The sequence below is a fragment of the Cupressus sempervirens genome, chromosome 3 (assembly GCF_028749045.1).
Source record: "Cupressus sempervirens isolate cs-2001-9-10 chromosome 3, ASM2874904v1, whole genome shotgun sequence".
Taxonomy (NCBI): Eukaryota; Viridiplantae; Streptophyta; class Pinopsida; order Cupressales; family Cupressaceae; genus Cupressus; species Cupressus sempervirens.
The window spans coordinates 428,055,417-428,070,188 of record NC_143120.1 but is presented as its reverse complement, the minus strand read 5'-3'; positions in this window follow the sequence as shown (position 1 = coordinate 428,070,188).

The following is a 14,772-nucleotide window of genomic DNA, read 5'->3' as shown; positions in this document are numbered from 1 at the left end:
TCCATATCAAAGGTTTGGATTAAAAAGAAGATACTATTATATACTCTACATCAGGCTAGCCCTAATTTGACCATGATCAAAGAATTACCATTGAAAGATAATCACACTATTGTCTAAGAGTTGGGATCCTTTCCTTGGAGGGGAACATATCTCTTTCTTGAGGAAGTAGGTATTTTATTCAATAGAAAACTAGAAATCTGATTCAAATGGGCTATATTCAAAGAGTAATAGTATGTATCTTGGCTATATTTATTGTTTTTAGGTAACTCATGAAGATTATAGATGAAAAAATCTTGCAATTGCAACTCAAATTAAAGAGCCATTTTAATATTTAAGTTCATTTCAAGGCCATACACAAGTGATCTTAAAGTGCTCTAAACATAAAGTATATTGATTTGTAAATGTTGCAAACTACTACAAAATAAGAAAATCTCTTGAAATATTTAAGATTAAAACCCAATATAATTTTACTATTTAGACTATTTACTATTGTGAGATAGGCAACAAGAATGAAAACTAAAAATCCTAGTACCTATTAAAATGTTTGGTTCCAATTGCATCAAACTCATCTTTAAGGATGGCACAAGGAGATTTCTCTTTGGCAAGATGAGATACATCTCAAACAATTTTTTCCCCATCTTTGATAAACACCCAAATTGCAAATGTGTAGGCAAGAATTAGCATTAGCCACTCTGATAAAGAAAATGTATATTGAAGAGTTTTTATGTAACTAAAATCCAATGATGATCAAGAATGAAATTTTTCAAGTAACTCAAATCAATTCATTTCATGAGCTTGAAAATTTTATAAAAAATTATAAAAATTATTACTTTTTGTTAAAATGAGAATCATTTATATAAATCATACCATATTGTGACAAATAAAGCCAAATGTGTTCTACTAGATTTCAAGAAACTATATCATAAAACGTGTAAACTTAAACTGATTATGTCATGTTTACTTTAAACTCAACCCTTAAAACTATCCAATATATTGTATTAGATGTACGTGGGAAATTTTTAGTGGAAGACAAATAATGCCAACAAAAAAAGCTATGTAGAGAATTGCAACATACGGAGAAGAGTCACAACCATCAGAAATACAGAACCTCAAGAACATAGAATCTCAGCCAACAAATAGAAGTATCCTATTGAAGTGTTTGGAATTCATAAAATGTAATTTTGGTTGATTAGGGTTTCAAATGTCAAAAGTCACTAAGTTGTCAAGAATTTTCTCAAATGTGTCTAGGGGACAAAAAGAGGCATATTAGCCACCAAGGGGCCAAATTATTCCTAAACACCTCTATTGGACCTATTTGGTTCCATTAAAAAAGGTTTCAAGTTTGTAGAAGACAAAAATACAAAAATTGTAATGTGGTCAACAACTTTTAAAAGTTCCTACACAATATTTTTGTGTAACTTTTTAGTTATGGCATTGAAGAAAGGAAATATGTTTGGTTCAACTGAATGCATGCATTGGGAGGTTCTATAACACCTAGAAGAAGAAAAATCTACTTGTTGGATGTTGGAAGAGTTCATTCTAACATTTGAATGCAAATATTTTTTTACATTTCTAGGTATGTACAGGATCATGGTCAACAAAACTATACCCTTAAGTAACAATGAAAAATCAGTAAATTGGGGTTATGTCAACTTGATGTGTAATTTTCAACTTGTTATGAAATATTTCATGAAAAAGATGAGACAAAAGAATCTCTAGAAAATTAAGTTTAGTTTCTAAACTACTAGGCCTTATTTGAAAAAAACAAAAATTGATTGGTCAAAATTTTGAATTTTAATGCAATGGTGTAGAAATACCAGGAAAAAAAGAAGTGGATGTGTGTTTGACCACCTTAATCAAAATCAAATGATAATAATTTTTGATAAGATTCTATATAAAGAATTATATTCATGCCTGGATATGATGCATACTTTTGTGTATTTTTATCCTAAATAAATAATTAATTATGAATTTTCTATTATAGTATTTTTGGAATAAAAAACTCTCATGTATGACTACCTAAACTAGTTCAAAACTATGCAAATATTGTAGGATTTGAAAAAATAAGCCAATCAAATCCACAAAGCCTTCAAATCCTTGCATGCAAAAACCTATCACAGAAGAAAAAGACGAGAAGAGGCAAGGGTTTTGCTAAAACTGGAGATAGAAGAAAAGTTGCTCTCAAATGAAAAATGCATAAGAGATAATGAAAAGAGTACAAGTCTGAACCTTATAAAGGTGAGATAGAAACCCTAAACTAAAAAGCTAGGTTGCACATTATTAATTAATAATTAATTAATAATGCACCTAAATGAAGCTTAAGTAACTAGAGTAATAGAAACTTATATAATTAAATCAATATGATTTAATTAATAAGTATAAATGAGAAAATACTCTAATACTCCCCCTTAAGTTGAAAGCGAGTAAGCTTACCTAGCAAAGAAAAGCTATGAAAGCAAAAATAAGTGGGTCCTGGCAACAAGGCCTGATCGGGTACCCAATACAAGGAATCTCTATAAACTAGAGTAAAGGAGAAAACCCAGTGGGAAAAACCCCTCTCCAAAAAGAGATGAAATGACTTCAAGAGACTCTCTCAAAGCCATAAGTACATAAGTACAATGTGTGACTTCAACCCCCCTCGTGAGAGAGGGTCAAGGCTCCAAAGCCCCCCCAGAATGAAAGAACCCCTAGATCAAGGAACAAACCACTATGACTCCAATGCAGAGGAGTGAAAGGTAGTGGACACTGTAGAGGGAACCTCAAAAGTTGAGGTGTCACTAGAAGGCTGAGCTGATGCTTAAAGGAGTAGACACGGGCATCTTGAAAGGGAATCCCCAATGTAAGTGGTATGATAGGTGTGTGAATACTATCATCAAAGAGGAGATGAATGTCCTCTATAGAATCCTCAACAACTACACCTAGTGGCTCTATAAATGGAGTTGGAGGATCAAGCAGTGCTGAAGAAGAACCCTATTGAACATAAAATAGCTCAAGAGGAGGTGGGAAGGGAGTCACAATAGTAGTCTCAGGAACCACACAGAGGTTCAAGAAACTTGACTAAACGACATGATGCTCTCACAAAGGAAGAGAGTCGTGCTCTGGAAAAGGTGGACCAAAGTGTGAAAAGGATTAGAGATGGGTGGAAAGATCGACTATCCCTATAGCAACAATACCTTCTATCATACTATCCTAGATGAAAACTAAATCTGGAGTGAACTGAACTGTCTTCCTGGACCCAATGCGAGAAATCTAATAAATTGAGAGAAGGTTTGCAGACATAGATGGAACATACAACACATCATTGAATGTGCCATCCTAAATGCATATAGTGCCTTTCTCACAAACTATCATTATAGTGTTATTCCCAATGATAATATGGAGAATAGGAAAAGCTTCAAAAGAAGAGAAGATCTCTCAAGAAGATGCCATATGGTGAGAAGCACCTGAATCCAATATCCAAGGGACCTATGAAGGGAATGTGAAAGAAGCCCATAATGCATGACCCTTTCCAAGATCCTATTCAGCTATAGGATTGATAGAAGAAGACTAATAAGCAGACGCCTATGAGCTAGAAGAGGATGGAGAGGAAAGATTGCTCTTTTGAAGAAGATCTTGCAAATCCAGTATCTATTTCGCATAACCATCAAACTTCTTCTAATAACAAAGTGACTCATCATGTGTTCCCTTCTAACAATAGGAACATGTAGGTCTCTTAGTCTTCTGCTTCTCCTTTTTAGAAGAAGATGGTGGGCTAGTAGAGTGTTGAGAAGAGGAATTTGATAACTACTTCAGCTTCTATGTGCTCTGAGGTGGCTTGGAAATCAATGCCTGTGATTGTGAACTTGTAAGAGAATCCATTTGAGTGAGCTTTGATTGCTCACGAGTCAATCGATCACAAAAGGTCTCAAAAGAGGGCATAACATGTTGTGCACCTAGAGCATCCATAGTGGAGTAGAAGGTAAAAGTGAAAATTTGATAAGGTCCTCGAAGCTTGGATAGTATTAGAAAGATACACTCATTATCAGATTTTGTCTTTCTTGCAACCTGTAACATGGATCGAAGAGACTTGAATTTCATCAAGAAATCCTCAATGCTGGTGAATGATTCAGGAATCAAGGAGGTAAAATCTGCATCTATTTGTAGAATCTTAAACTGATTCATTGTGCCAAATAAGGTTGAAAACTTTTCCCACATAGCCCTGGGTGTATTCAAACCATCTAGGTGAAATAGTAACCCCTCTAAAATATTCATTGCAATGACGTCCATTGCCTCATCCATTTTATTGCGCTGCATAAGAAGCTCATAAGGCCTCTATAGAACTAGCTGAGCCACATTGAGACATGACCATAATCCCTTTGCCATGAGCAATCTGGTCATCTGTCCTTTCCAAGTATGAGAGTTGTGTGGTGTAAGTCAGGCAACATAGTAGTTCACCATTGAGAGAAGAAGACGGAAGTAGAAAGGTCTTATTCTGAATTAAAGTATAGAAAAGAAAAATCCCCCCCCCCCCCAACAAAAAAAAGTGATATCCCTCAAATACCAAAGAAAAAAACTATAGAAAGTATAAAAATTGAGAAAAGAACCTAGATTTCAGATGCAGAGAAGAGGGAAACAAAAGCCTCTACTTCAACTAAAATTATAAGCTCAAATAAACTCGAAATAAAACAAAACTAGCACCATTGTCACCATCTCTAAACTAGCTTTTTGGCACTTCTTTTGGATCAGAAAAAGACCTCCGTATGCCCAAGTTATGGTAAAAAACCAACTATAGGTCCAAGAAAGGAGCTCTCTGAAAAAATACAAGCACGAGAAAAAAATTGATGGCCATATGGCCGTCAACAGCTAGTCGTAGGAAAAAATCTGGCTGCCAAAATGATGACATCATTAGTTGGTTAATGATGTTAGTAAAATGATGAGAATGATGACATCATCTACTAGAAAATGGTGACGTGTCATATGCAGGTGATTTTAGCAATCAATTTATTGATGTCTGTTGTCAGAATGCTGACATCAGACTACAGGGTTTTTAGGCAGTGGCATGCTATAGAGGTGGTTCTCAGGAGGTGGCATTGTTGGTGGCCCAGTCAATGGAGCTAAGCCACGGTGGCCACAGGGCAGTGCATCGGCGGTGGTCGTGGAAGAGCGATGCCGCGACGGTGCAGCGGCTGTGAAGCCAGCTCAGCTGAGCGCTGGTGGTGCTTGAGTGGCAGAGGGATGGCTGCTGGGTGGAACATCAACGATCATTTTTAAAATTTTTTTAAAATAAAAAATACCTCAATCTACGTGCAGAAGGTCGTATGCCCTGTTGGGTAAAAAAATTTCTTCCTAGAGCAATGTTGTCCAAATCGGACAAATTTAATATGGAAATAGGGGTTTTGATGCCTTTAGGATCCATCTGTGACATTCATTTGGCCTCAACCTTCTCCAAGAAATAGTGACCCCCCTACTTTCTCAAAAAAATACTCGAAAAATTCCAGATCTGTTCTGCCAAACCCTCATTCTCCTTTTTCTCCAAATCATGAACAAGCTACAGCAAATCTAGCTCTGATACCATGTAAGATTTGAATAGATAATCCAATCTAATCCACAAAACCTTTGAATCCCTACATGCAAAAGCTTGTCATAGAAGAAAAAGACAAGAAGAGGCAAGGGTTTTGCTAAAAAATGGAGATAGAAGAAAAGTTTCTCCCAAATGAAAAATGCATAAGAGATAATGAAAAAAGTACAAGGCTCAACCTTATAAAGGTGAGATAGAAACCCTAAATTAAAAAGCTAGATTGCAAATTATTAATTAATAATTAATTAATAATGCACCTAAATGAAGCTTAAGTAACTAGAGTAATAGAAACTTATATAATTAAATCAATATGATTTACTTAATAAGTATAAATGAAAAAATACACACACACACACACACACACACACACACACACACACACACACATATATATATATATATATATTTTTTCAAAAAGTACAACACTTTATACATAACCCCATTAGAAAATAAGTACTAATTACTTATTGAACTTGTAATTTGATAGATATTACATTTATGGAAAGCTAAGAACATTCTTAAGAAACCCTTTTTATTTCATCAAATTTGGGTGAAAAATAGTTGTTGGGTACATGTTTGAAGTAAAAAAACACACAAGAACTAGCTAAAATTATGCTTTTGGGACATTTTTTAAGTTTACCATGTAGGGTTGGTATCCAAAGATAAATTAGGTCTTATAAAGGTATTAATTTTTTTGTTTGGTAGTAGGATGGGTGGGAAAAAAGTTGGAATAGATTTTAAAATGCTTTAAGGCATTTTAGAACTACATATTTTTCAGATCATGACTTTTTGGCACACCATGATCCTATACATACCCTTCCCTTTAATAGTTTTCAAATTTTGCAATGCAAGTTTGAGATAATGGATTAAACATTGAAGATTTGATTTGTATTAAGCTATTTTTTTTTTTTTTTATAGTGCTTTTTTCTTTAGGAAACTTTCCTTTAAGTGTTCATCTATTAAGGTTTTGGAAATTGTTTTGAAATCACCATGTGTGCTAGTCCTGCCTAGGAAGTCCACACAAAGATGACTAGCCCATGAGTTTAGACCATGGAATCATCATGGAACTGAGGGAAATGGAAGATGACACATTTTATATAAGGTACCATAAATCTTGGGCCCTACAAATGAAGTTAGCTAATTTTCCAATGATGCCTTAGGCAAGTTTTGGATAATTGGTTAGGGACTCATAGAGTTGATATGACAAGTTTGGGGGTTTGGAAGTAGATGAGAGTTGAAACCAAATTTGAAGGAGGTAGGGGAATGAGAAATGGTGTTTTTTCAAAAGGATGCCTCCCTAAGATCAAACTTTATGCCTTTTTCAAGTGACCCTAGGTGATGTTGCAACTTCTTGTTTGAAACCCTTGAAATTAGGCTAAAATCTTGCTTTTCATTATATAGATGACATAAGAAACTAAAACCTTGAAAATCCTTGAGGTTGTCAAAAAGGGTACTCAGACATAAATTTCTTTTACCACCTTGTTAAAGGAAATTATGAGATATATCTTGAATAGCCTAAATAAGAGGCCTAATTGATTAGGTTTGTTTTGGAAATTTTAACCTTGGAGGGAAAATGGGTATTGCAAACTTGTTTAGAATGGTACCAGGAACCTATGGGAGGTAAAATATCACTTGTGGAGATACTCAGCCCTAGTAGGAAAGAGTTACAGTTAAGTAAAGAACCTTATCAGGCTAAGCATAAGCCTAAGCGAGTCCTAGGAGAGATAGGGCTAAAGTAAGTGACCTACCTTGAGTTACATCAAGTTCCTAATGCCTAAACTCATAAAACACCTTCTTTCCTAAACTTCTTGAATGATAAGATTTCATCTTTGGCCCATAAACTAGACAAGTGAATTTTCCCTTTTTCTAAAGGCCTAAAAGAGCATATACAATGGGACCATGTACAATTATCATGTATGGCTTAAACATACAACAATAATGTCCAAGCACTATAACATACCAAAAATATGTGACCTTAACAATACAACATACTACAAAAATGAGTTAGCTTAGGGGCATCATGTATTTCCCTTACAAGTATTGCATGGAATTGAAATTGTATTTGTCCTATTGATCTAGAGATGTCATACATATTGACCACATTCCATAACTTCAATAACTCATTAATAATGGGTGCAATATAAACGTTCATATCTTTAACTTGGTACTTACCTAACAATTGAATGAAGAGAAACATTACATAATTATTATGACCATTTTGATGTACTATTTATAAATTAATTTAGATAACTATTAAATAAAAAAATACCTTTTAAAATCATTGACATAATTTTGTGCTCCCTCTTTGTGGACATCCAAGGAGGAATGTTATTGTTAATAACAAAAATAGGCCACACTGAGAAAATAGATCTCATATCTCCAAATTGATTGACAACATCCGTTGCCAATGAAAGCTTGAGATTATGAGTTTCCTCTTTAAAGTGTGGGAATTTATTTTCTATGTCTTTAAATTATGTAGAACCATCCATAGGAATTCACATAATTTCATCTTGACTTCTATTGTGTGCATGGTAATCCATGAATTATGCCAAGCTAGTGCACCTGAATAGTCATTCAAGATGTGGAATAATTGGAATGTAATAAAGAATCTTGTAAGGCACCTTTATTGTTATTTTATCTTACCAATATCTACTAATATAACACTTAGGGCATTCTAGTAAAAATTCATATTGTTTATAATATATAATGTGATCATTGGGACATACATATATTGTTTGATACTTCATTCCAATTTGATTCATAATGGTAGATAGTTCTTGGTATGAATGAGGAAATTTTTTTGATGGTAGTAACAAAAAATCACCTATAAACCTACAATAAGAAATATGAATTGTTGAAATAATGAATAGTAATGGTATGCTAACATTGAAGATGACAAAATGACATACCTTAGCATACGTGACATTGCTACATTGGATAAACCATTCATAATCTTCAAGTTCACCAACAATAGTATAGAAGAGAGAAGAGTTATTTGAGAGTCTTGGTATAGGGGCTCATATGCCTTCTCAAGTATAGGTATATCACAACCATCTTCATCATCATTATTAGATGCGCTAGTACCATCATCGTGATCATCTTGATCAGCTATGCCAATACCATCTTCTTCAATCATGTCCATTGGCACATTATCAACTACTCTAATACCATTATCTTCAGTTGTGTTCTCTATCAAGGGATCATCTTCTTCCATAGGATTATTATCTTCACCTTTTAAATTCACACCTCCATGTTTCTCTAATTACAAATTCACATTCACTAATCAATGAAAATTGTACCGCCCTTCAACATGACCATGTTGCCTACAATGACTCTAAGATTTTATTAATAGAATTTTTTTATTCTTTAAGACATTAGATTTTTTGCAAGGACAATTACATTTATCAACTCTTCTTTGGGACTAAGACCATAATCTAGAAATTATTTCATTATTTTGTTTCGGGTTCATATTGCCATGCATGGTATTTCTTTACAAGAAAATATTCTAGCTATAAATATACAAAATGTAAACATACTAACATTAGTAGTATCTTGTTTATAATTAAAAATAATAAAATATTACAACATTATACAAGATTTACAAATACAAACATTAATCATGCTCAGAAGATTAGGCCAACCAATTTGCACATTCCTTCCCAAATCATCTTTCCTAATATCTTTCTTCCACCATAATTTGGACTTCATATTTTCATGTGATTAAGGAATTTGTCATTCTATAATACCACACATAGACACACACACACACACACACACACATGCATACACACATGCATGATCACATATAGACATATAAAGTACAATCATGTTGAAATATATGGAACCAAATGTGATGGAGCTTAGATTAAATGGTATATGAAGGGTTGTTTTCTTCCTAAGCAGATTTTGAAACATATGATGAGGTGGACTATGACACTTTTACATAGGAATTCTCAATATCAGTGGGTGGTTGTAAAAGGTGTTACATTGTTAGCATCCTTAGCATTTTCATTTTATTGTTCGTGGTTATCTAGATATATGTTTCATATATAGATATGATCAAGACCACTTTTTTTAAGTCAAATTAGATACGTTATGGTTCTTAATAGAAATTAAAGAAGGGAATCTAAAAGTAGTTTAGAGGTTTCTTTGAGATAAGTAGATAACCAGTAATATATAAATAAAGTAATAGAGTTCTTAGGTGTTTGAAGAGGTTTTCATGACCATTCTTTATCTTTGCATGTTCTTTTATTTTGGCATAATTTTTTTTGCAAAGCATCAAAGGGTTTTTAGCTACCAACTTTATTATGATCATTGACTTTCTTAAATACACATCTAGCATTTAAGGACTTTGTTCAGGTTGGTGGGTGAGACGTGTATGTACAAGAGGACATAACTATTTGTTCTATATAACCATGTTTTCTGATAAGTCTCTTAAGTATATGTTTTACTGCCTAGTACTTCCAATAGATTTTATGATTCAGAAAGATTTTATCAGATAAAGTGAAGAATGTGTAGAATGGGCTTTCTTCATCTATAATTATATGTAAAGATATTTTGTAATTTCTGCTGAAAAATAATGAAACAAACATCCAAAAAATGTGTGAAAAAAGGCTTTCCTCATCTATTATTGTATGTAAGATATTTTGTAATATTTTCTAATAAATAATGAAACAAACATCTATTTCTTCCATGGTTATTAATGAGCTATCTGTTGGTGCTAAAAATTGTGTGGTCAAATTTTAGCACTTTTGAGAAAATTAAGCCCTATAAACGCTTTTAAATGCACATGTACCCATCTTTCAAGTTGAGGCCCCTAAGGTGTTTAATGCTTCTAGCACCCTGCATTCAGCCTGTCTAAGCGTTTCATGAAGTTTAGCTATGATTCCGAGCCATTCTATGAAGTCTCGTTTTCAGCAAGTTTCAAATCTGCATTTTACCCCAAGTGTCAAACAGTGATAGGAGGCTATGTTTTCCATTGAATATCTCGCACCTAGAAACATTTCATGACTTACTACTTTTGGAGTACCTAATATCCTTACCCAAGAACCTATGTTTCAAATTTTGAGTCATTTCAAGTGCATTTGACTAGGTTTTGAATCCATCAAAGTCGGTAGTTTACTGTTTTCATGATGATGCACATTGCACACATTTATGGGAAGCCCTGTTTGATGTATTATAACTTTTAACCAGTTGACCCAAATGTTGAAATTTATATTGCACTATATTGTATACGTCAAAGACTTGTTATGTTTCAAGTTTTAGCTCATGATGAATCAATTTGATATGTTTTTGAATGCGATTCTAAATGGAATTTCTAACTTTTTACTAGTGTCAGTGTTTGTAGATTGATTGGTAGCCCTGTTCATAACGTCGTATCTCCTAATCCATGATTGGTCAAGTCAGATGGTTGGTTCCCCTGTATTTTCCACTAAAAGTACTATAATTGTGTCAATTTTTAAGCCTTGACAAATCCGTTTTCACACTTTTCTAGGTCAATTCCATTCGCAAAAAATGATTTTATGCCAATGTTTCCATTTTGCTATTTTCAGGTAGCCCACTTTGAGTGATTTCCATTTACGCCCTGTTATTCATCATGAGCCCAAATCCCAGATTCATAATGTCCTCATGATAGAGATTTAATGCCCTAGTTTTTGTCTTCCCATGTGCCGATTTGCCCAGTTTTCCAAGCCAAATCCAAACCCAATTTGTTGTTTTCTGACATGTTTACTTGCAGGTAAATCTGAGAAGGAAACTTTGATGGTCAATATCTTTTGACCTCAAATTTTTTAGGAGATGAGATTCGACAGGGTAAAATTGTGTAAAGAAGAGATTTAGTGTACTAGTTTTTAGGACTTAGTCAATTCTTTAGGCCAGTTTTTAAGGGCAGTTAAAGGAGCTCCTGGAGCAAATTTGACAGTTAGCAAAAACTGGGTAAATGAGATTTGAATGATCAAATTAATAATTAACATTAATTCCAGTGGATATTAAAAGGTTGATGAGCCCATTTGAAGATTCAGTTGTCTGGGAACAAAAATTTTTTTTTAGCCAGACCCACTTTGGGGCCTGGCTAAATTCATCAAATGAAGGATATTTGTGAGGACAATATGTTTTAAAGCCATAGTCAAAATAATGTTCCCTCTCAACACAGAGCTATTGAAGCCATAGGAAGAAATTAAAAGGCATGTTACTAATTTGATAAAAAAGAGTTTACAAGATGTTATTGGTGCAGAGTTCAAGATGTTTATGGATTTTTGAAGAATCTGAGTATATTTGGTGAAATGGCTCCACTAGAGCATGTGCAAGAGTTCATAGGAATTATTGAAGGACAAGCAGATTTGGATGCACAATTTAATTTTGTAGATATGTCATGTCTTTACATGGCTTTCCCCTCTTATATGAGAGGATCCTTTTAACAGAAAGTTTCTTAACTATCTGGACAAATATATATTTCCTGTGTTTGAGAAGATTTTTGAGGAAAAGAAATTGGATTTACTAAAGAACCTTGCAAAAAGATCACCTTAGATAACACCTCAGGATGCAAGACATCTTCCTCCCTCAATCCTTCAACTTCTCAAGAAATATATGCCAAAAGCATAACAGGGGAGTCTAAATTGCAGAGGCAAGGGCTCACATTTAAAAAAAGGAAAGCCATGCCTCAGAGTAATACTCACCAAGTAGAGACGGCAGGTAAAAGGCTCAAAAAATGTTCAAAGAACATGCAGAAAAGGGATCATGTGGTGATTAAAAGACCATGCAATAAAACGTATCCACATAGTAAAACCAATAATTAGCAATAGAATTAAACATAGGAGGCAACGACATGTGTTCAAAACGAGTTGCCCATGATAGAAAGTCATGAGCATGTTTCAAAAGAAAGCCACATTAGATTGAATCCCCAGTGGTAGTCAAAGAAAAGATCACCCAAAAAAGGCATATAAGGTGGAAACATGCCTAGCATGGAGGAAGTCATGGGCAGTCGAAAGTGACCACGTGGGAAAACTACAGCCTCCAACATGTAAGAAAGCCAATCAATGCTAGAAAATATAAGAAGCTCCATGCATTATGTCAAGGAAACCAATGCATTGAATGAAGCCAGAGGGCAAGATTTTTTATCCCATATTGATTATGTGGGAGGGCCTTAAAGTCTTTAAATAAATGTCTTTGCAAACATGTGGTGTCCAAAGAAAGAGGCCTTTTGTAAACGAAAAGGCATGTGCAGGACCCCTATAGCCAACCAAGTCTGCTAACGTTAGCTGGAGGTAAAAGCATAATTTAAAAAAAAATGTATCAGTGGTGACATGGCACACAAAGTGGACAGTGAACGAGATGTTGACACGTGGTTTGATCAAATGACAGGGGTATTTTTGCATTTTAGAGATGCACATCAAATAAAAAATGTAGGAAAGTGAAAAATCAATGATGTGGTGCCAAATGAGCAGAACAAGATGGGATTGTCAAATTTTTCCACGTGGCAAGATCCGACGGTCTGTGCAATTTTGCAAAATAAAGATGCTTGGGAGATAAAAAAATGCAGGAAAGCAGATTATCACCACGCGGCAGCGGGTCCTAGCTGGCGGCGAGGTGGTGATCAGGTGTAATTTATGGGGAAGCACAGGATTATAACACATGTCACGATTCGACGGATAGCGCATGCTCGCATTACGAAGATGCACACTGGTTAAATATTGCGAGAATGCATAATTGTGACACATGGCATGTTAGTACACCTAGAACAATTAGTGATGTCGAAATGAGATGGCACATGTTGACCAATCACAGAGTACCACATGGCGCTGCTCAAACCCAGTTTGACCTCGAATTCAAAGAGGTAAAGAGAAATGAAATGTGGAAATAATAAAAAAATATATTTTTTATTATTCATCTTCACGCTCTGTGATTTTTTAAAATTAGAAACGCCATTTTTATATAGTTTCGACCTTAGGACATTTTAAAAATTTTCAAAATTTTAAAATTCAAAATTGTAGACCTGACATTTATAGCCAGACGGGTATTTTTCAAATTGACTTTGGAGGGGTTTCTAGTAGGCAAACATAGCAATGTTATATATCGTTAGAACCGGGAAGAGCTGAATTTTCTATTGCTAGAGTTAGATTATGCACAGGTGCTCACTGGTTTGAGCTATAAGCCATTTTTGATCCCTAGTGTTTTCTTAGTGGAATGAGTAGATTTGATCATGGAACGTCAGAGTTGATTGCAGGGCAGTTTTGAGGATCTTTTGAAGCCTGAAAATGAAGAAAATCAATTCTTAAATGTTTTATTGGCTTTTTGAAGTCATATTGAACTAATTTTTACTTTTACCTGGTGACTCATTTTAACATCAGAAATCAGTTTCATTCTCATCACCAAATATCTGATATTCTTTATGCTTCTAAGAGCCAGAATCATGGGATTTGGTTTTCAGTTAGAAGAAGAAGTTAGAAAGAGGTTTTTTGATCTTATTAGGAGGGAATTCTGAAGGGACGCATGTCAGTTGCATAATGAATCTGAGAATTTCTTCTTTGGTATTTATTCTATTCTTCTTCTCTTTTGTAAGGGTTGGAAAATTTGGAAAGTCTTTGGAATGGAAATACTTGGTAGAATTGGCCTTGGAATTGATGAAGTCTAAGTGGAAGACCTGGGATGTGCTGGTTCCAAACCATGAAGCTTTGCTTTGGTTGTGATACCCCCTTCCCATCCCATCAACTTCTCATTCCTGCCAATTTCTCTCTTGTATGACAACATTTGTTATTATATAGTCTAGTTTATTAGGTAGCTTGTGAGTTAATTTCTTGCATTTTCATGTATTGTTTCAAGGAAATCAATACAAAGAACAACAAATGTGAGTTTTCATTTGAATCTTGTCTCCATTCTCAGTAAGTTGTAATATTTTATGATCTTTGAATGAAGAGCCCAGGTCATAGTTGTAGTCCTTTAAGGTTGTATTTTGTTTCATTGTTGCTGATAATTCAAAGAGTTGTGTAAATGCTTCATAGATTCAATAGGGTTGCAGTTTTATTGAGAAGGATCTTAGGTAAGAATGAGATTTAAGTTGAACATTGATGTCTATTTATAAGGTAAATGGATAGATCATATATCAAAATACATAAATTAGTATTAGATATCTAAAATGCATGAGGGAGATGCATAAGTTTGCCAAATGGATCAGGCATTGATCAGATACAAGGTCATTAAGTTTTTGTTTATACATGGTT